We start from the raw sequence: 21,837 nt of genomic DNA, 5'->3' as shown, positions 1-21,837 counted from the left end.
TGGAATCATTGGCATTTAGATCATCTTGTTTGAACACACTGCATGACATCTACTGCAGCTGATTAAAGACTTATATGTGGCTGTGTTGCTGACACAGCCACAGATCTGTTGAGAGCATGGTCTAAAAGGTACAGTACGTTTTCTAGGTCTGCTGAGAGGGCAGAATTTGTCTCCAGGGGTACTGGAGATACTCTTACTGTAGGACTAACTATGACTGTACAATTATGGACTGGCCCATATCCAACATGAGTCAAAATCTATGGCTATATTTATCAAACTTTCTGTGGTGCTACAAAGTAAGTGTGAATTGATGGCAACTTTAAAAAAGATATGTAGGTAAAAAAAAAAAAAAAAAAAAGATTTGTTCCTGTTTCTTGATTTGTAGGCACTGTTTGCAGTAATTCTTCTTCAAGTTGTATTTTTGAGACTTGTTGATGCAGAAACAGACTGTGGATGAATATGTTTAAGCCAGCTGTGAGCTCAATGAGCTTCTACTTACTTTGAGGCAGAATTCCCCATGAAACCTTTCACTACAAAATAAGGGTGCTCCGATCACGATCGGCCGATCGTTAATGCGCATCTCATCAGTAAAGCCGGTTTTCTAATCAGCGGTTAATTCCATCAGGTGCGTGATTTCACATAGAGCAGCTGTTACTACACAGAGCCGTTGTTAACTGAGAAAATGCGCCAAAAAACGCTGAAAATGAAGTGGATTTGCGCATCTTCTCTATTAACAACGGCTCTGTGTAGTAACAGCTGCTCTATGTGAAATCAAGCACCTGATGGAATTAACCGCTGATTAGAAAACCGGCTTTACTGACGAGATGCGCATAACGATCGGCCGATCGTGATCGGAGCACCCCTACTACAAAATGCAATCGTTCATTAACAGTAGAGTGACTTCATGTATAAGCAGAGTATGCTCTGTTATGTCTGCATGTGTGTTTATCTCAACTGCAGTCAATAACCTTTCCTTGATTACATCACCTCTGGAGGCAGGTTTCACTCTAACTCTAAGATTTATTTTATTTTTTTTTTGAAAAATTAACTTGAAAGAAGATCTACATTTCTCAAACTAGATGAAATAAGTTAAACAAAAATGTGCCATGTGTTTGTGAAAGATTGCTGCCATCTATTGAAAAAAAACTTTTTGTTTTAAATAACATAAATGGCACTAGATGGCAGCAGTGGATTACTCAATGCCCCAAATAAGCATTCCCAAGTTTTTCATTTAGTTTTATATTTAGACATTATCAAATCATTATTAAAACATCAATTTACCATTTCACCATTTTTTGTGCTAAAGTATACATTTGTATTATTATTATTATTGTTTTTGTTTTGTTTGTTTTTGCAATCATGTCACAACATTATGTGTGTGTTTGTGTGTAAAAGTAAAAAATTCAATTTGTGTGTATATTCTGCATTGTAGATATATATATATATATATATATATATATATATATATATATATATATATATATATATATATATATTATTTTTTTTTTTTTTTTTTTTTTTTTTTTCAAATTAAAGGGGTGGCTGAAGGGGTGGGTCGCCCAGGGCACCATACAAACATGAACCACCACTGCAGTCAAGATCTATATTAATAAAAATTCCCTGGTTTAGAAAAAAGGTGAAGGAATCCTCTCACACTGATTGTTCTGAGAAATAATAAACCAATAAACCAGCTCTCTGCCATTTTCTGAATCCTTCATAACACAGCTTAGTTATGAGATTGAGGGACATAAGGCACAAGAAAGGCAATCTGCACATAAGGAGCTTTCAACCAGAGCAAACATTGAGTCAGGAAAGAAGATGCCAATGAAGAAGGAAAGGAGGTGGGAGTGAAGGTCAGGGTAGGGGGTCGATTCAATTTCAGTGCAGTCCGTTAAGGACATGAACTGAATTTGAGGAACAAATTTAATCTGCTTCCTGCAAGAACTGCACACTCTTACACAAGTCAGATGCATTAATTTAGTAAAATCATACTTTACAACCTGAATCCATAGGCAAATATGTTTAAGGGACAATTGGGGGGTTACAAATATTATTATATAAGAGTGTCGGTTTTCTAGAGATGGCTCATATTGCTTTGAATGGTTCACAGTGGACTGAAAGATGCTAATCAGATCGGAGGCTTTCCACTGGACTGTCTGTCTTGGCCAGGCATGAGGCCTATCCCTCGGAGATGTCATTTTGATTGACATCATCGCGGCTTTTTGCTGACCTTTTAAAGAACAGAACCATACAGAAGAAACGGCGTTCTCTGGAAAATAAAGGATTAAAGGCATTGTCCGCAGCAGACCCCTGGAATGTCTAGAACATTCTCTTCTTCTTCACAGTATTTCAAGTGTTTTTGGTTTCCTCACCAATTTACCTTGTAAATAAGCATATCTATTACAAGACAAAATGAGAGGTCCATAAAAAGTACACTATTATAGTTTTTAATTACAAATGACTCAGTGTCATGACTTTCCAATTTAGTTAAAATGTCCCATGTACAATTTTCAATAATTTATCTTTGCAGTAAGCATTTTGATCTACACCATATGGTACACATTTGTTTTTATCTCACAAAATTGCATGATATAAACTTGAGTTATAAAATCAAAATTGCAAGATAAACTCAGAATTCTGTGTTATAAAGCCATATATAAACACAATTCAGAGAAAAAGTTGTGAGATAAAACCTTTAATTACCTTTTTAATTTTTATTTAGTGGTGGAAACGGGCTTCCATATGTTTTGTTCAGCATGACGACACTTCACACAAATCAGTTTTAAATTATACTTACACATTTTTAAAAGAGTTTACTAACCTATTTGTGTCAGTAGTCACTGAAAAAAAGGTATGACTGCCTATAGATCTTATGCGATAAAAGGATTACGCAAGATCTTCTCAGATGTGGCGATGTTCCACATAATTGCCTTTTCACTGACAACCTCATCATTCAAAAATCATGAGTCGTAATATCAACAGTGTGATAATGACTGCATCTGACTGCGGAAGCGGGAGGTACTTTTGAATGACTTGCGCTGAAGACACAAATCCTCCAATTAGCTTAGAATTGCACTCAATGCTTTCCCCCCAGAATACGTTGAGTTATTTTGCTGCTTCCTCTATTAGGAGGCTGCAAAGCGTGCCCTTTAAATGCTGAAACCTGTCACCGTTGGCATGGCGACGCTAAGGGGAGCGAAAAAGCAAACCTGCCCTCCCTGCAATGAGGTGCCTGCTGCCCATTTCATCTGTGCCAGCGGTACCCAAGGCATCACACCTCAGGGGTCTGAAATAAGAGCTGTTTAGAGAGGGTGCGGGGTATGAGATGGTGAGAGTCCTCTTCCTGTGATCGATTTTTGTCTGCGCATTAGAGTATGTGAAACTAAGCGAAAGACGTGTGGTGTGTGTGTTTTTGTTCACAGGTAAATCAGGACTAAAGCTTCTCTCCAAGAGCCCTAATACCTGAATAAAACCTAAATAAGATTGAGGTGCATGTTTGCGCCAGCACAATGGGCTTTAAGCTGCTTTGTGGCGGACTAAAGAAACATAAAGCCAACTGCTGATGGCACACAACATCTCTAAATTCTCAACAAGGAACAAGCCTGTACGTGGCAATATAACCAGGCACATAGTATCTGGGGAATTGCGACTCTACATTTAAAAGAAAGAGCTGCTATAAATTGGGGCGCGAGGCTGATTGATATTCTTCAGCAGGTCTGCATGTACAGGAGAGGGCATTAGTCGAGTAAAGGGGTGAGGTGCAGCAGATGTACAGAGAGGGAGGTTTTGCGGCAGGTGAGACCGCTGCGCTCCTGTCTCTCAGTGCTGCGCTCCAGTGAAGCAGCGCTCTGCTTTAATCTCACCCTCTCTCTGCTGCAGCGCTCCACTGTGGCCATGCTCTCCACACCCCCAGCCCACACTCACGCTCGCTGTGTTTCGTTCTCCCAGTGCATTTTCTGTCCCGAAGATCGCTTACATTGATCTTTCAGACGGAATGAGAAGTCTCAAATGGTGGCGTGCTGAGGGATTATTTTCTTTGAGACAGACTTCATCAATAACGCTGGTACAAAGGCACAATGACATTACTGGCCTGAAATGCTATATGCCTTGCTGCGTTCAATAAGGGCACAGTCATTTATTTCTCCCTGTGAGGCACGCAACTTTGCGCTCACTCCTGTTCTGTTCCACTTCAGCTCGGTTAATTGATGATGTGAAGTGGTCGCAGTGTCACTCAGGCTACCGAAATCTCTCTCTCTTTCACACATCTTTTCTTTCCATCTCATATCTCTGTACTGCACCCCTGCTCTGTCCTATTTTGGCTCCACCTTAACTACAGATTAACCTTTCTACCCTGAAGCAGGGGACATGCTGACAGTGACCTTGAGACGAAGCTGTGTGTTGTTGCAGGAGCTGCAGAGCAGTGACAGACAAAGACCGAGGCTCAAAACCAAATCAGCTGGCTACCTAAAAAGTATTTCTGGGCATCAGATGTATAGGTACTTCATGTATGTTTAGTGGTTCTTAAAAATACTGTCCAGTAAGCTTTTATACCCCAAAATTCTTCATAATATCCAAACATGCTATCTACGCAGATGTAACCCCTCTCTTCCGGGTCCTCACCATCACACCTCTTTCTTGTCCCCAGTGGGTCTTGAACCAAGGTCTTCGGGATGGAGACCCATGGGAGGTGGACATACTAACAAGGAGGCTAAAGACTACAGCTACTAGCTGGTGTGTCTCTTGAGATCAGGGGAGTGAGGTTTATCTGCACATCACCTACTTGCTGGCCTTCGTTACACTCACCCCCATAAACCTCACTCTCATCCGGGTCATGGCACCAATGTGGGTCCTCCCGGTTCCTCACTGCCACACTCTTTTTCTTTTCTTCACCTTGTTCTTGTTCCGAGTGGGTGTTGAACCCAGGTCTCCTGCATGGGAGGCGGACGCACTAAGAAGTAGGCTAAAGACTGTACCCACTGGAGTCAGTCGCTAGTGCATCTCTTAAGGTGGCCTCCGTTACACAGGTGGTTTAGTGTAGACATAACAGTCACTGTACTCTCTCTGAATGGCAAATTTGAGTATCTCTGAAGTTTGGCCACAAGCTCATGCTAATTTGATCTCTTTACATAGCAGATCATCACATCATCTCAAGCCCTTTAGAGAGGGAACCATCAGAGAGTGTTGCTCTCTGCTCTAGCAATGACAGCTGATATGGACACTCACTTGGCTTAGGCTCTAAGGTTTGTCTAAATGCAGAATGAGTGAAAGAATAGGCCGGAATTCAAGGTTGCCACATAGGAGATGCAAAATAAAGTGCATTTTAATACGATAAAGGGTGAAAAGAAGTGAATGTGGCAAGGTTTAGGGGGGTTGCTGAGGTGCACATGCAGGGGTCTTTTCTATTTTGTGACAGAACCTCGGGCGATTCCCAGAAGGTGCCCTTGATGTTCCCAGTCTCTCCGTGCTCTATGTATGTCATCCCAACTTTCTGCCTTATCAACCACCGACCTGTTACCTGAGGAATGAGCAGGGTTATTTTCTAGTGCTGAAAATCCAGATGGGCTGACACTAAAATCCTCTCTTTCAACAATCCACTGACAGTATGGATGAAATCAGAGCAGGCTGAAGGGGTAGAGACTGCAGGGAAAGCAGGAATGAGATAGTAGATTGGGAAGGAAGGGAGGGATGATTAGAGGAACACACTTTTTACTTAATGCACTTTAATTGTGCAGAAGAAGTGCTAAAGTACTATAAAATATATATAGTACATTTGATTGTGTTAAAGTGGAACTATTGCAAGCACACTTCAGTTACACTTGAAATATTTTTCAAGTCTGATATTATTCAAATATCATACAGTCCTCATCAAAAGTGACATTGAAACACATTTTAGACTTAATATTTTAAAAAAGTAATATGCCAGGGAAAGTTTAATTATAATTTTTATATCAGAAAGTTATCTGTCAGTTAAGTTATTTTTTACTAGCGTGGATGGATGGTTGAAGATGAAATGGAGATTGTTATTTTCAGGCGGTTTTGCAGTTGATCTCTATCCCCCTCTTTTATTTTTGGCATCTTCATCTAGTGGAATCAAACTGACTTTGGGACAAGGCTCCCAGTGTCTTATAAAATCCTGTTTGGGATCTCTATTGTTTGGCTTCTTTTAGACCCCCAATGCTGACCGCCTCCACACGCCTCTGTGTTCAATTCCTTCAGAACGCAAATGCACACATCCACGCAACAACATGCTCTTTGACAGAGCGCACGAGTCGTCCTATCTTGCAGAGGCTGGGGTGGGTGGTAGTTGGTGAGAGGATTTGCTCTTTGAAAAGTGCCCACCAATTCGATTGCTCTGTCAGAAATGCTTTCTCTGATGCTTGAGAGTCTGTGGCTTGCGAATGAGGTCTAAGACAAAGGGACGCGCTGGCTTTGGCATATTTATTTCGCGCTCTCTTTCATTCTTTTGGTTTCCTTCTTTGCTGTGTCTCTCTCTGTCCAAACCTTCTGTGCCACTGTTTGCTAGGGGGCTGTGAGTGTGTATGTGTGGTAGGGGAGTGTGGACAGGGATGGGTGAGTGAAAATGTGTTTGTGGATCTCAGCCAAGCCAGTAGAGGGCTGGAGGAGTCGGGATGCTTTGCTCTTTGTTGATGAAAAATTGCGATTGGATCCCATATACCTCAGTCTGACATCAGAGCACTCCACAAGCAGCCAGTTCACCATGATTATATTAAACCCAGGCTCAAATTACTCCAGTCGCCCTAATTAAACTTTAATCTCCAATACCACACAAATTACCTGCAATGTAATTGAGCAAAGAGCTGTGGTTTAAAGAGGGCTGCGACTAAAAACTGAAGGGGTTGGATGCAGGGATATACTGAAGGTCATGCCCTCCTGCTGGGGAAACGTCTCATTCTCTCTCTTCTTTTTTTAAGTGGATAGAGGACAGTGGTGTCTGTGATGCTCGAAAAATGGAGCAGTCAGCTGAGGCTCCTGTCTGACTCAATGTGCTCCGCACCTGGGTAAGGCACACAATAGCACTCCAGTTCTCTGTCTCTCATCTGTCTGTCTCATTCTGTCGACCTCTATCCCTTTGCAGTCCTTGTGCCAGTATTCTCTCTCTTTCACCAACAGATCTTATAAACATCTTTACATTTCCAGTGCAGAAATGTGTGTGTGTGTGTTTGCCTTGTTGTGCATTTAAAAAATACTGTCCATTGGGAGAGGAAGTGTGTGAAAAACCACCCTCAAGTGTTTCAAGACCCATTCAGAGAGCAGATCTTTGATATGAACCAGGCTAGGTTTGTTTCATTTTTCAGATATATAGCTAAAACTTTCATCTTCCATCTCTATAAGATTCAATTCAAACTCATGGCAGGAGTAGCTAATCTGAAAAAGAACTTGAATGTAAAAGACATTTTAAAAATACCTGGTATAGTGCCCCTTCTGGCAATGCTGAGAATGCAACAACTACTGGCATTTAGGAAATTCTGCTCTGACACATTTTGGAACTCTACAAAGTGTGAAATCGAATTTGCATACTTGTGTGAAGTATGTTTCAGGCCTTAGCCTAGCTGCTTTGGTGATTCTGCAGTCACCTTTGTAAACTGGACCAACTACAAATGGCAGCTATGATGGTTCGAGGCCAAGATGAAATGTGTTTGCACGCTTGTTCATGTTCTCAGGAGAAGGTTGTGTGTTTGTGCATAGTAGTTTGTGCTAGGGCTATGTCTGCTCATACATGAGCTCTTGTTGATAAATGTGTGTGTAGTGCATGACGGGTTGTTTTACGATATTAAATCAGCGGCTAAGTATTCACCTTACAGGCTTCTGACTTACTGCTGTTTGATGTTTTATCCAGTATATCAGCACAGCTGAGCTTCTCTGAAAAACTACCTTCTATCTGAATTTATTTATTTTTTTACTCTAAACAACATTCAATTACTCTCTTTACATTATTTATGTGTGCGTTTCATGATGCCTTGGGGTCTTGAATGGTTACAGGATTTTTGCAAACAAAACTGACACAGTCCCACATTCTTTTGTAACAAAAACTCATTTTGAAAAAAAGAAGAATAAAAAAAGATGTTTATTGTATGCTTTTGTTGGAAAAGAGCAGTGTGAACATTCTTCAAATTTTCTACTTTTGTGTTCCATGGAAGAAAGTCAACATAAGATAAAACTCTGCTTATTCAGATCAAGTAGTCCATGGCAAATCTGATCTTGCAAATATGGCTTTGATGAAGGTCTCTTAAAGACATTGTGCTGGGTGCTTTGACACCACGCCACACAGGAGTCGCATCTGCACATACATTCTCTGACAGCTTAGAGCTTTGAGGCTGGGAAACACTATCTCTCCCTCACAAGAGAGAGAGAGAGAGAGAGAGAGAGAAAGAGAGAGAGAGATACACACAGAGAAGTAGAGGTGGGGGGAAATATGGCTCTGAAGCGTGAAAGCAAATGATGCCGTCGGCCTGCTAAGTCTCTCACCAGAAGGCGCAAACAGCCGTGTCTGAGAAAGCAGCTTAACATCACACACACGAAGTTCAGGGCTGCGGTGCGACAATGGTTGCCACTGTAGGGCGTGGAGCAGATGCAGATGCCAGAAACTAATGCAAAGCCTGGCAGCAGCTACTCCGAGCATCGGCGGTGTGACGAGGTGAACGGCATGAAGCTGACTGCGGAACTGCAGCAGGATTTCCATTCACCCGTGGATTCAGGTGCACTCCGCCGTGTGCGTCAAGAATAACTGATTGGAAGCTGGAGGCACAGCAGGTTTGAAAGCCCCCCCCCCCTCGCCAGCCTGGCCCATTTGCATCGGATGCTTGATTTGCATACATATGAGGTGAAAGAAAGGACTTGTGTGCAAGAGATATGCATTCCTCCATTGAGAATAGATCGGAAAGAGAGAAGCCTTTTCATCAATTGTCATAAGAGCTTCCTCTCTCTGTCTATCTCCCTGACCACAGCTAACACCTCTGAGAGCTCAGATGAGACCTCCATTAAAATTCTCTCTTTCTCGGCCCTGTCTGCATGAAAGAAAGGTGGTGACAGTGAAGGGAGAGAGGGAGCGCCGGGCTGACAGCATGCATGTGTGTGTGGGTGTGTGTGCTCCAGCTGGCTATGCGCTGCTGTGACGGCTCTCCGCTGCAATCCCTCAGTTCAAACGCATTGATTCACTCTGAAGCCTCAATTCCCCCCTACAGACGTGGCCACAACACCTACAGCGAGGATGTGTCCCCTCCCCCAGCTGAGACATTCAAGCTGGTCTGTAGGAAAAGTCATGGATATAAACACAGCACCTTTACAATCACATGGAAATGTGCTTTGATATATTGTGTTCAAATTTCAATTTTGTTAAGTTGAAATGTACACGAGGCATGAGATATAGTGCAATATTTTGAATAGTCACAACTGGAAGGTGTTTTAATACACACCTCAGGCTTTAATTTGTGCCAAAGCAAGTAAGATACAGATCCGGTACCCCTGAAATTGGACCAGGCATGTGTTTTAATGGATCCCCAAATTTCGTTAACCTCATAAATTGATAATAAGAGCTGTGCATAAGTTTCAAGAGAAATCAAGAGTAATATTGATGTTATTGAAAGCCTTGTGATATCTCCATTAGTCTGTATTAAGTGGAAAATCCACCATTTATTTTCCAAGTGCATGTTATTGATCTTATTGTGAATGATTCATCCATCCGTATTACATTTTTAATCAAAATCTCATGCTTGTTTTCTCCAGTTAAATGTCAGATTTCCCTCTGGAGATATATGCAGGACTTGAGTAGGTTGAACCAAGACCTCGGTCTACATTTGTCCGTTGCATATCAGAAATACGTCACAATACAGTAGAAAAGATCTGTCGCTATTCCACTAGTGTAGTCAGGATAAAATGCTTCTTTTTTCATAATTTTGTTTACTTGCTTGCAGAAAAATCTTATTTACATATTCATTTACACTAATACAAGTTATTAGGAAACTCACCATTACTTTGCCAGTGCTATCAATGCACCTGTTTCGCCCGATGAACACAACAAGCGGGCGTTGCGATGCTGGAAAACGTAATCCCTTCCAGGGTAATGAACAGAGCTGTGTACACTGCAAGAGCCTGACATCACACTGTTTATTTGGTAGCATCTCCAGTTCTATACCGCTTTGTCGATTAGTGGGAGAGGTGGTTATATTGGGGTGCTTGCTTGCAGTGTTGATTAGGTGTCAAACACACTCCCTCATCTCCCAGTCTTGCCAGATTCGTAACTCCTTCAAACCTGCTTGATCCTTCACCAGCCCTTCCACTATTTACAAATTAAGCACTGGGCACAATGCAAAGCAATGCACAGTCTCCAGTGTAGAAAAGGCAACGCCATGGGTTTGATTTGCAGGAAAGTACATAATGATAAAATGTATACATTTAGTGAAATCTACAATAAATGCAACACACAAACTAATGCTTTTGAGTTCAGTTTCGTATACTGTATGTGTTTACTCCATCAGGCATAAAGGGGCTCACACTTTGTCAGTGGGTGGCTGTCTGTTTCTCTCTCTCTCTCTTTCTCTCTCTCGGCCCTCAAGCTCATTGATTTTCTTCCTTACCTCCAGCCTGCCTATATTATCCCATCCCATCAGCGCCAAATCACTCCTCATCTGCGCTGGCACAGTTTGTGCAATTAGTCGCCTGCGTCCATGGGGATGAACCAAGGAAGCGTGTAATACTGATGCCTCTCTGGCTCCACAACGACACCGCTTGGGCACAGAGGAGCGGGTGCCAACCTTGCCCACTTTAGCTCGGCTGATACATCATGTGGCATCTGTAGTGAATCACCCACCTGGCATGGAGACGGCACAATACCAGCTGACCAGTGCGCTGGGCACTTTTAAACGGCCTGCCACCTCTATTCTGTGAGGTGATGACTGGGTTGAGAGAGTTCTGGATAAGTAGAGTGGTCATAAAACACAATATGTGATGCCAAGACCGAGGCGTTAAGACAAAGAGTATTGTTGGAGTAGATTCCAAACCTGTATGCCTTAATTTCTTCCACTTCCACATTGTGACATATGGAGTTTGTTCAAAGTGTTCTGAGTAAAGGATTTAAAGTAAAGTTGTTCACTGATAATATTGTATGAACATCAAAAAAGCTGTGTTGCCAAATACCACTGATTCTAACCTGCATTGTAACCATACATTAGATTCACTCCAAAGTTATTTTCATCTCAGAAAAAAGTGCCCATGTTGCTCACTGAAAACAAAGATCCTTGTTAAAAAGAACTGCACTTAATTGTATTGAATGTGCACTTGCAAAAGTACTTCAGTTCATATATCACAAAATGCCTCTTAAATGTAAGTAAGGAGAGCACAACGCCCTACAGTTATGTAAGTGGACTTCACAGTAAGTTGTAATTACAGTAGATCGCTGTAGACGTCCATTTGTTGCTGCTGTAAAGCAATCCGCCCTTTCGCAGAATTCTGTACCTGTTCAACATACTCCCAAAACAGAGGTTAGGTGGGAGTGAGAAAAAGAACAAAGCCATTAGCCTCATTAGAAGTCAGGTTTACACCAGAATGATTTTGAAACGGACATTTCGAGGTTAAAATGTGGAAGCTCGTTTCTGCCACTGAATAAAATAAAAAAGGTAATTGCGAGTTTTTATTTCATAATTCTGACTTCCCCCCCCTGCATGATACAATTCTGAAAAAAGTCATGTTATCAGTTATGAGAAAAAGTCAGAATTGCAAGATATAAACTTGCCATTCCGACTTTTATCAGAAATGCATGAAAAAACGTCTCTAGGTTACGTATGTAACCCTAGTTCCTCGAGGGAACGAGACGCTGCGTCAAAAGCGCTTTGGGGAACGCGCCCAGCGTGCGCGACTCTGAATATCGTGTGAAATCAGACCAATGGAAGAGCGTGACGTCACCGGCGGAGTGACGTAAGCGACCAGGAAGCTATAAAAGCACGTGCCACGCAGCTGGCGTCAGCTTCGAGTACCAGCAAGCGCCGGCAGGGGTGCCGGGGGGTATGGCTCCGAGACGCAGCGTCTCGTTCCCTCGAGGAACTAGGGTTACATACGTAACCTAGAGACGTTCCTCTTCAGGAACTCGAGCTGCGTCAAAAGCGCTTTGGGGAACGAGTACCAACGCCGCCAGACTACCAAACCCCTGCCTAGTGTGTATCCGAAGAGCACAGCTTAGGTCAGGAGGACTGAAGCGCCTGGAGTGACTGGCATGTCTAGGCCATAGAATCTGACAAACGTGGAGGGCGTGGACCATCCCGCAGCGTTGCAGATGTCCAGCATGGACACACCTGCTAAGAAGGCCTTGGAGGCCGCCATACCCCGGGTAGAGTGAGCCTTGGCTCCCGACAGCGGGGGACGACCAGAGGACTCATAGGAAGCGTTGATAGCCTCGACTATCCAACGACTGATAGTCTGCTTAGAAGCAGGAAAACCCCTCTTGGGGGGACCGTAGCATACAAGCAATTGATCGGTCTTTCTCCACAGGGCAGCTCTGTGGACGTATGCGTCCAGCGCTCTAACTGGACACATACAATTTAGCTTCGCCTGGTCGGGCTCCCGAAAGGGAGGAGGACAGAAGGCCTGCAGTACGACAGGTTGTGGTGTAACAGAGGGAACCTTAGGAACATATCCCGCTCGAGGGTATATGAACGCTTTAGTCATGCCTGGTGCAAATTCAAGATAAGTAGGGGCCACAGAGAGGGCCTGAAGGTCTCCTACTCTCCGCAGAGAGGTGATAGCCAACAGAAAGGAGGTTTTAAGTGTAAGGTGTCTGTCTGAGATATCTTGAATAGGTTCAAATGGGGGTCTGCACATTGCCTCTAACACCACCACCAGGTCCCACGGGGGAATACGGGACCGTACTGGAGGTTTCAGCCTCAGCGCACCGCGGAGGAAACGTGTAACTAAGGGGTGTCTTCCCAAAGACTGGCCATCGAGAAGGGCGTGGTAGGCCGCAATAGCCGCCACGTAAACCTTCAGCGTGGAGTGGGTCAACCCTGCAGAGAGCCTAGCCTGTAGAAACTCCAGAACTGTACCAATCGGGCAGTTTGCTGGGTCTAGCTGGCGGTCTCCGCACCATGAGGTGAAGAGTTTCCACCTCAGGGCGTACAGTTTCCTCGTTGAGGGAGCTCTGGATTGGAGAAGGGTCTCGACAACCTCGGTTGAGAGACCGGCTGCTAAAAGTTGTGCCCCCTCAGGGGCCACACCCACAGCTTCCACAACTCCGGGCGAGGGTGAATTATCGTACCCTGCGCCTGCGAGAGGAGGTCTGTCCTGATCGGTATCTCCCACGGAGAGCCGTCGAGGAGCGAGACTAGATCTGAGAACCATACTCGGCCCGGCCAGAACGGGGCTACTAACAACAGACGGACCCCGTCCCGGCACACTCTCGCCAGAACTCCCGGGAGCAGAGCAATAGGGGGAAATGCGTACAGACGAAGCCTCGGCCAGGTCTGTACCATAGCGTCCAGTCCCAGAGGAGCTGGATGAACTAGAGAGAACCAAAGGGGGCATTGAGACGTCTCTTGAGATGCAAATAGGTCTACTTGAGCCCTGCCAAATATTCTCCAAATCTGCTTCACTACTTGTGGGTGAAGTTTCCACTCCCCGGGCCTCGGCCCCTGCCTCGACAGTATGTCTGCTCCCACATTTTGTTTCCCAGGAATATATACTGCTCTTAGTGAGAGGAGTTTGCTCTGGGACCACACCAGGATCTGGTGCGCCAGCTTGTACAAAGGGCGCGAACGCAGACCTCCCTGGTGGTTGATATAGGAGACCACCGATGTGTTGTCGGTGCGCACCAACACATGGTGACCCCTTAGGTCTGGGAGGAAGTGCTTCAGTGCACGAAAAACTGCTAGCATTTCTAGACAATTGATATGCCATGTTCGATGGCGATCGCTCCACAGACCACGGGCAGGGTGGCCACTCATGACTGCACCCCAACCAGTGAGGGATGCATCTGTCGCTAGCGTTACACGGCGACAAAGAGCTCCCAGCACCGGGCCCTGTTTCAAGAACCAAGGTTTCTTCCATACATCTAAGGCACGTAGGCAGCGCCGCGTGACCTTGATAGTGCGAAGTAGATTGCCCCTCGGGGAAAATCCCTTGGTCTTGAGCCACCACTGCAGGGGCCTCATGTACAGCAGGCCAAGAGGTATCACGTTGGACGCAGCTGCCATCAGACCCAACAATCTCTGAAATTGTTTGACAGTGAGTGACTGGCCTTGTTTGACTCTCTCGACTGAGATGCGGATCGACTCGATACGAGCAGGGGACAATCGTGCCTGCATCGTGGTTGAATCCCATACTACGCCTAGATAGGTGGTTCTCTGAACAGGAGAAAGTACACTCTTCTTGGCGTTCAGTCTCAAACCCAGCTCCCCCATATGTGCGAGGACGACATCTCGATGCCGAACCGCAGCCTGCTCTGACTGAGCTAAGATCAACCAATCGTCGATATAGTTGAGAATGCGGATGCCCTGCATGCGCAGGGGGACCAGAGCCGCGTCTACACATTTTGTGAACGTGCGGGGTGAGAGTGCAAGGCCGAAGGGAAGTACTCGATATTGGTAAGCTTCGCCCCCGAAAGCGAACCTCAGAAACTTCCTGTGATGTGGAAGGATGGATATATGAAAATATGCGTCTTTGAGATCTATCGTGACAAACCAGTCCTGGGACCTGATCTGTGCTACAACTTGCTTGATTGTGAGCATTCTGAATTTTAGTCTCATAACTGAACGATTTAAGACCCTCAAGTCTATAATCGGACGCAGCCCCCCATCCTTCTTGGGAACTATGAAATACCGGCTGTAAAATCCGGACTCCCTGTCTTGAGGAGGGACCACCTCGATGGCCTCCTTCTCTAATAGGGTTTTCACCTCCTGTTCCATAACCAGACCCTGCCTGAGGCCGACTACTGTCTGAACGACCCCGTTGAATACTGGCGGCACGGAGCCGAACTGAATGCGGTAGCCTTTTTCTACTGTGTGCAGGACCCATCGAGATACATTTGGCAGTAGTTTCCACGCTGCTAAATAATCTACTAAGGGAATCAGTCTCTCGAGACTGATCTCTGGTGTAAGAGGCCCCCGCAGGGGCGGCGAGCGTCTCAGCCCCGCTACGCGCACGGGCGGAAGATACTGAGAGCGATGCTCGCTGGGACCTGCTGCGCCCTGGATCACTGGCAGGGTTAGCAGACCGGCCCCCAGAGGGCGCTGAGGGGAGACGGGCACCGTGTACTGCGGTGTGTACCGCTCTACCCCAGCAGAGGCTGCCCTCTGAAACCCTGGGTTGTTGGCGTCAGGGTTTCTTGGCCGAGGACTTCTTAGCTTCAATAACCGCCCTGAGATCTTGTTTGGGCTGGGAAGTCCTCGGCCGAGAGCGTCGTCGAGACTCTCGTTCCCGACGCGGAGGAGCACGAGAGGCGACGCTCTGCTTCTGAGCCTCGCGGTACGAGGAGCTAGGGAGCGGCTGGGGCATCTCCCGCCCAGATGCCCCGAGGGAGCGACGAGGGAGGAACTTATGGAACGCCGCCGCTTGCTTGCGGGCCTCCTGAAACCTGTCGACGACAGAATTGACTGCGTCGCCGAACAGGCCAGTCGGCTGGATCGGGGCGTCCATGAGGCAGACCCTGTCCCGCTCTTTCATATCAGACAGGGTCAACCATAAGTGCCTCTCCGCGGCCACCATAGCTGCCATGGACCGCCCAATCGCTCGAGCGGTCTCCTTGGTGGCGCGGAGGGAGAGATCAGCGGTCCTTCTTAGCTCAGAGATATCATGGGACTTGATCTCCTCTCCCTCATCTAGCTCCTTGAGCAGATCGGCTTGGTACGCCTGTAACACCGCCATGGTGTGCAGACACGCACCAGCCTGACCTGCTGCCGCATACCCTTTGCCCACCAAAGCCGAAGTTGTTCTTAGTGGCTTTGAGGGCAATGCCGGGGCCTTTAGAGACGACGCCGCACCGGGGGACAGATAGCTCGCGAGCGTCTGTTCCACCCGGGGCATCGCTCTATAACCGCGCTCTCCCATCCCCACTACGTTCCCGTAGTAGTCTGACAAGGGGATGTAGAGGCGGGCCGAGAATGGGCGTTTCCACGACCTGGAGATCTCATCGTGCAGGTCGGGAAAGAATGGCAGGCCCCGGCTGGGAGGTGGCTGACTCGCGCGCAGGAAGCGTTCATCAAGCTTGCTTCTCTGCGGTTCAGCTGCTTTCTCGGTGGGCCAATCGATGTTTAGCTTGGCCACCGCGCGAGTAACCACCTCCAAGAGCTCCTCATACTGCGGCGAGTGGGGTGGCGAATCCCTGTCGAGCGACTCCACATCAACTTCCTCCTCGGAGGAAGAGAGGCGAAGCGTCGACCCCTCTCCCTGAGTGGAAGGAACCGCTGAGCGTGCTTCCGACTCTAGGGATTGGGTGCCGGATCTGGCAGAAGTGGAAGGAGATAGGGACTGGCCCGTCTCCATTCCCTCCACCAGATCCACTTGCGAACCCCACGAGTGCAGCCGCCGTTCTGCCTCAGCAGAAGCGGGACCAGCACCGCGGGGAGCGCTGGCGAAGGCCCCCTCCTCGAAGAGGGCCCTCCGGGAACGAAGCATACGCACCGACATCCGCAAACAGTGCGGGCAGTCGGCCCCCTCGAGAGCCGACTCGGCGTGCTTCGAACCCAGGCAAACCACGCAAAGGTTGTGTGTATCCCCACCCGTTATATATCTCGGGCAGGGAGGAACACACAGCCTAAAACGCGATTTGGAATCGCCAGAATGCTTAACTTTCGCCTTGCTTTTGGGCATTGTCTAGGAGCTCTTAAACTGGACAGACAACAGTAAATAAGACTCACAGACAAACAGTTTGACAATCACACACAGAGCGCTTGCTGAGAGACGCGAAGCTGACGCCAGCTGCGTGGCACGTGCTTTTATAGCTTCCTGGTCGCTTACGTCACTCCGCCGGTGACGTCACGCTCTTCCATTGGTCTGATTTCACACGATATTCAGAGTCGCGCACGCTGGGCGCGTTCCCCAAAGCGCTTTTGACGCAGCTCGAGTTCCTGAAGAGGAACTCAGAGTTGTGATATATATATATATATATATATATATATATATACGCAATTGTGTTATAAAGTCCAGTTCTCGGGGGAAAAAATACAAATATACTGTATGCAGAATTGGTAGTTTCTATCTCACAATTCTGAGAAAAAAGTCAGAATTGCAAGAAAAAAAGGCAGAATTGCATAATGCAAACTCACATTTGTGAGAAAAAAAAAACAGAATTGCGAGTTCCTCTCTGACTTTATTTCTTGCAATTGCAAGTTTATATCCTGCTATTCTGACTATAAATCACAAGTCTTAATAGCTAGAGATAAAGTCACAATGACCTATTTAAATGTTTTAATTCAGTGGCAGAAAATGGGCTTCCATAGAAAAAAAAAATACATGCAGTTTCACACACTTAAAAAGTATACTTTGACATAATATTGCAATAAAATGTTACTTTAAAGTACATTTAAAATTGTTTTAATTGTACGGCTATGGGTTTGGTTAGGTAAGAAAATGATAACAGAATTTTCTTTTCTGTGTGAGCATCCCTCCCATGGAGACAGAGTGTATGTGAGGGGTACAATACCAAATGACGTGTGTGTGTGTGTATGAATTAGGGCAGCGGTGAAGAGCTGGGCCACAGCAGGACAGCTCTATTGTTCCTCAGGGAGGACCTGCCATGCAGCAAGCTGGTTATTTTTAGGAGGGTGACTCTGATGCTAACCTCACAGGTACTTGTTTAAAAAAACTGGGGGGACAGAAGGAAATAGAAGGGCATTTCTTTACCCTGTTATAGGCATGCGTGGCAGCGAACCAGCATTATATAAAAATGCCTTCTTATTTTGCAGCACATAGTAGCAAACTGCTCACTGAAATCCAGGCTAAACAGTGGGAGAGCTCATACATAAAACATTTAAATCAAAGGCATTCTCCTTCCCATCTCTGGCAAACTGAAATTCTTTCATCTCATCATGATTATCTCCCTGCGATGCAAAAGTCTCTGCTTCTTTGAAAGGCTGTAGACCTGCAGAAAGGACTGGGTTTGTGCTTGGTCAACCCTGTGACTTACACACTCTGACATCTGACATGTATCGCCTCCAGACAGCGGCTCAGGAGCTGACTGCGGTCATTCCACATCCTCCTTTTATATGCCGCTTATTTTGGGCTGCGTACGTCAGCGCTCGCGTGCACGCTCAGTGGCTGAATCACGCGCGGTGTTGACAGAGCGCGTCTCAGCGCACTGGAGCCTGTCGTCCTCGTTATCTTTAATTCGAGCTGGTTTGATTTTCACACAAACGCGTCGGCAATGAATGCGGGTGAGAGCGCCGCAGACTGACGTGTTTCGCAGCAACGAGACGTGTGTTCTTTAATCGTTCCCTCAAGCCGAGCGCTATAGCTCACATCTGCTCGGGACCGTCTGCCCCGCGCGCGCACCGGCCAGAGATAAACAAGCGCGCTCCCGTCTCTGGGGAGGTAACCATGGAAACCGGCGAGCTCATTTTGAGCTGCCTCCATCCTAGAGGCAAGACAATAACAGGTTTCAAGGCCAATGCCACTGATTTTCAAAGGGAAAGCAATAGAGAAACATTGCAAACAAAACAAATGTTGCCAATTGATAAAACCGACGTCATGGATAAAACTTACTAAACAAAACAGACCCAAGGTGTGACGGTAAACATCTGAGTCCCAATGGAAAACACCTTCTCAATAGACGCCTAATGCAGCCGAGTGCTTAATAAGTCCAGACCTGAACATCATCACCACCACCACCACATTCAAAACAACCTCTAATTCTCTCCTGCCACGTCCTCGCCTCCAAAATGGAGGCAGTTTGGGTCCGGTGCACGAAAGCAAAAGAGCTGCCAGTGTGATTCCTCGACCTATAGCTTCTAATAGACACGAAGACATTAGAGAGCGCTCAGACCTCGTGAAACCTGAGAGCGAACAGAGAGGGGCAAAGTGGAATGGCCAATACCCTCCAAAACTCATTGTCTCTATAAGTAGTTCTGTCTCGTTTTCCAGCACAAATATCGAAACCGCCTTCAAAACTATTTACGTGAGACCCTAATGTGACTTATTTTTTGAGAAACGACTCTATAAATAAATGCTAACCTGCAATTGTTAGGCTATTTTAAAGAGCTTTAATCTCATTTAACATATAATAAATCATATAACTATAAATAAATGTATATAGGGTTCAGCGATGTCAAGTAGTATTTTTGACTTGAATAAAACCAGTTGTTAATATCATTTTTAGGGTAACCTATCACTTTTTGCAGTGTACTTTGACTTAAGTAAATTTTTCTTACTCATTATTTTTTAGTTTAATATGTTGAATGCTGGATGTTAAAGGTTCTTCATGAAACCATAGTTGTCAATATATTAGCTATGTTTTTAAGGAGGATGGTTTGTCTTAGCTGGTTTAGTTCGCTGACTGATTTTGTCAAAGCTATTCAACAGAAAATATCAGAGCTTCAAATAAGTCATCACAATTAATCGCGTCTCACAAAATGTTCAGTTTCTTTTAATGCTGTGTACAAGGACGAATGAGGTAAGGGGACCGAGACCACTGAGATGAGAGGAAACTCAATAGAGGGAGAGAGAAGTGATTGGACATTCAGTGCTGGTGCTTATCAATGCATCTGTCCATCCATCCATGCAGCGCAGCCACATCTCCCCTGTGATCTCTCTCTCTCTCTCTCTCTCTCTGTGTAATATCTGAAAGAGGGGAAGGAGGGGTGAACAGCAATAAAGCAGACCTCCACCGCAGCTCTGAGGCAGGCTGGACCAGGCAGAAGTCAATAAGCTGGCACATTGCTCTTATGACTAAGGATATATTCTGAGCCTCCTCTGCGAGCCCTATGGCAAGGCTAGCCTCATTAACACGCTAAACGCTAAGTTAGCATTATTAGCCAGCATTTCCCTGACCAATTCTCATTCAGATCTCCACAGCAGGGTGTTGCACGTCTCAAAAGGCTGATACCTTGTGAAAAAGAAGTATACTTTAAGAAAGATATTTATTATGGAAACATCCTTTCAATTAATGTAATGTTTCTCTACACTTAATTGCAAGTTATTTACAATTAAATTAAATATACTATGATAGTGTAAATGTAGTATAAATGCAATTAGTTCAGCTCGAGAGTGCTTTTTGACCGACTAAACAGGATTATTGTTTTTTAATTTAATTGGTTATATGTACTGCTGAATGCACTGACTTATTACAATGCCAGGTTATTTAATTTCTAAATATATTTCTAATTAAGAACTTGCAATTGAGTTGTAATTTATTACTTTTTAAAGGAGAGGTCTAATGCTATTTCATGCATTCTGGCTTATGTACACTGTTGAAGAGATGCATTGCAAAACAAGACCAAAGTTACAAAAAATGAGTTGGATGTTATGTGATACACTCCTTCAGGATTCACATAAGTTTCGAGCATGGCCCTGTATGACGTCATAAAAAGCAGGACAAGCATTGTTTTGTTTTTTCTCTTCTGTTTTCAGTTTTGAGAATTGATCCAGAGAAAGGGGTGTTTATTGATGTATGCTGGCTGGTGTCATGTTGACAATGTCTAAAACAGAACCACACATATAGACATGCATTGGCAAGTGTGTGTGTGTGTGTGTGAGGTCTTTGGGAGTGCAGTGCAGTAGAGTTGCAGTAATTACATTTTGCTCCAGCAGAGGAGGAGGCAGTTTAAACACAAACACTCCCACTAATAAGCCTCATATCAGCGCCATAATCACACTGTCGTCTCCCACTGACGCAATGCATCACCTCATGAATACTAAATCTAACGTGTGACCTTTCTCCCGAGAAAAAGGTTAGGTTAAATAAACGTAAACACTATTAGAATCCGGATATAAATGTGGAAACAAGACAGCATTTAAAGGAGACGCTCATCAGGTTGTGAAAAAGAAGCATAGAAGTTTTTTTTTCTCTTTTTTTTTAAAGATTGCTTATTATGGAAATTATGTATTGTAAGGAATTTACTTAAATGTGAACTGAATGTAATGTTTTCAGATAATTAAATGTAAGTTATTTACAATTTATTTACAAAGATTTACATTAAATCCAATTAAGAATGATTCTTTGGGATGAGTGGGACTTTAGTTCATCTTTATATGTAATTTAATTCTGTTGTCTTTAAAACATGGTTTAAGTGTACTGCTGAACTAAAATAAATTGTGTGTCATTTCCATTGAATCATGTATTTAAATATATTTGTACCTGCACACTTCTAATGAAGTTTCAATTGAGTTACAATATAAGTTTAAAGGCGCAATATGTAATTTTTCTGCTTTAAAAATAGCAGAAATCACTATATCTATGTTAGATATATTTTTTAGTTGTGTACTTACATTATCCCGACAGTTTCTACGAACTTTCAAATCCAGAGAAAATGATAGTTTAATTAGAAGACACGGCACGTTTCTTTATTTCTGTTTTGTCGCCCGTCTATGGCGTCATATAAACTTTGACCCCTCTAGTTTATCTAACTTCCTGCGGAACCGCCAAATACAAAGGTGAACAGAAGCAAAGACGAGACGAAGAAGAAAAAGTAGTAGTAGCCTTGATCGAGACTATTATATTTTATATTTATATTGTTTATATTCGTATTTAAACCTCAATCAATAACTTATTTATGGATCATGATTATGCTTTGCCTGCACGTTCTGTGAAGCGCAAACGTGCGGGTGAAATAAATGACCCGAGATGGTTTTGGGACAAGACAAGCAACAAGACACGGGTAAATATTGGAGTTGCATTTCCAA

The 21,837-nt window shown here is 44.7% G+C and overlaps 1 protein-coding gene across 1 annotated transcript in view; it reads right to left on the bottom strand.

Annotated features, from left to right (window-relative positions):
- The window catches only part of LOC127940446 (retinoic acid-induced protein 1-like), a 54,650-nt gene that overhangs the window by 12,585 nt on the left and 20,228 nt on the right, over window positions 1-21,837 (bottom strand). The gene's annotated exons all lie outside the window — the stretch shown is intronic.

This window comes from Carassius gibelio, chromosome A3, assembly GCF_023724105.1.
Source record: "Carassius gibelio isolate Cgi1373 ecotype wild population from Czech Republic chromosome A3, carGib1.2-hapl.c, whole genome shotgun sequence".
Classification (NCBI taxonomy): domain Eukaryota; kingdom Metazoa; phylum Chordata; class Actinopteri; order Cypriniformes; family Cyprinidae; genus Carassius; species Carassius gibelio.
This window is presented reverse-complemented; position numbering and strand designations above follow the sequence as displayed.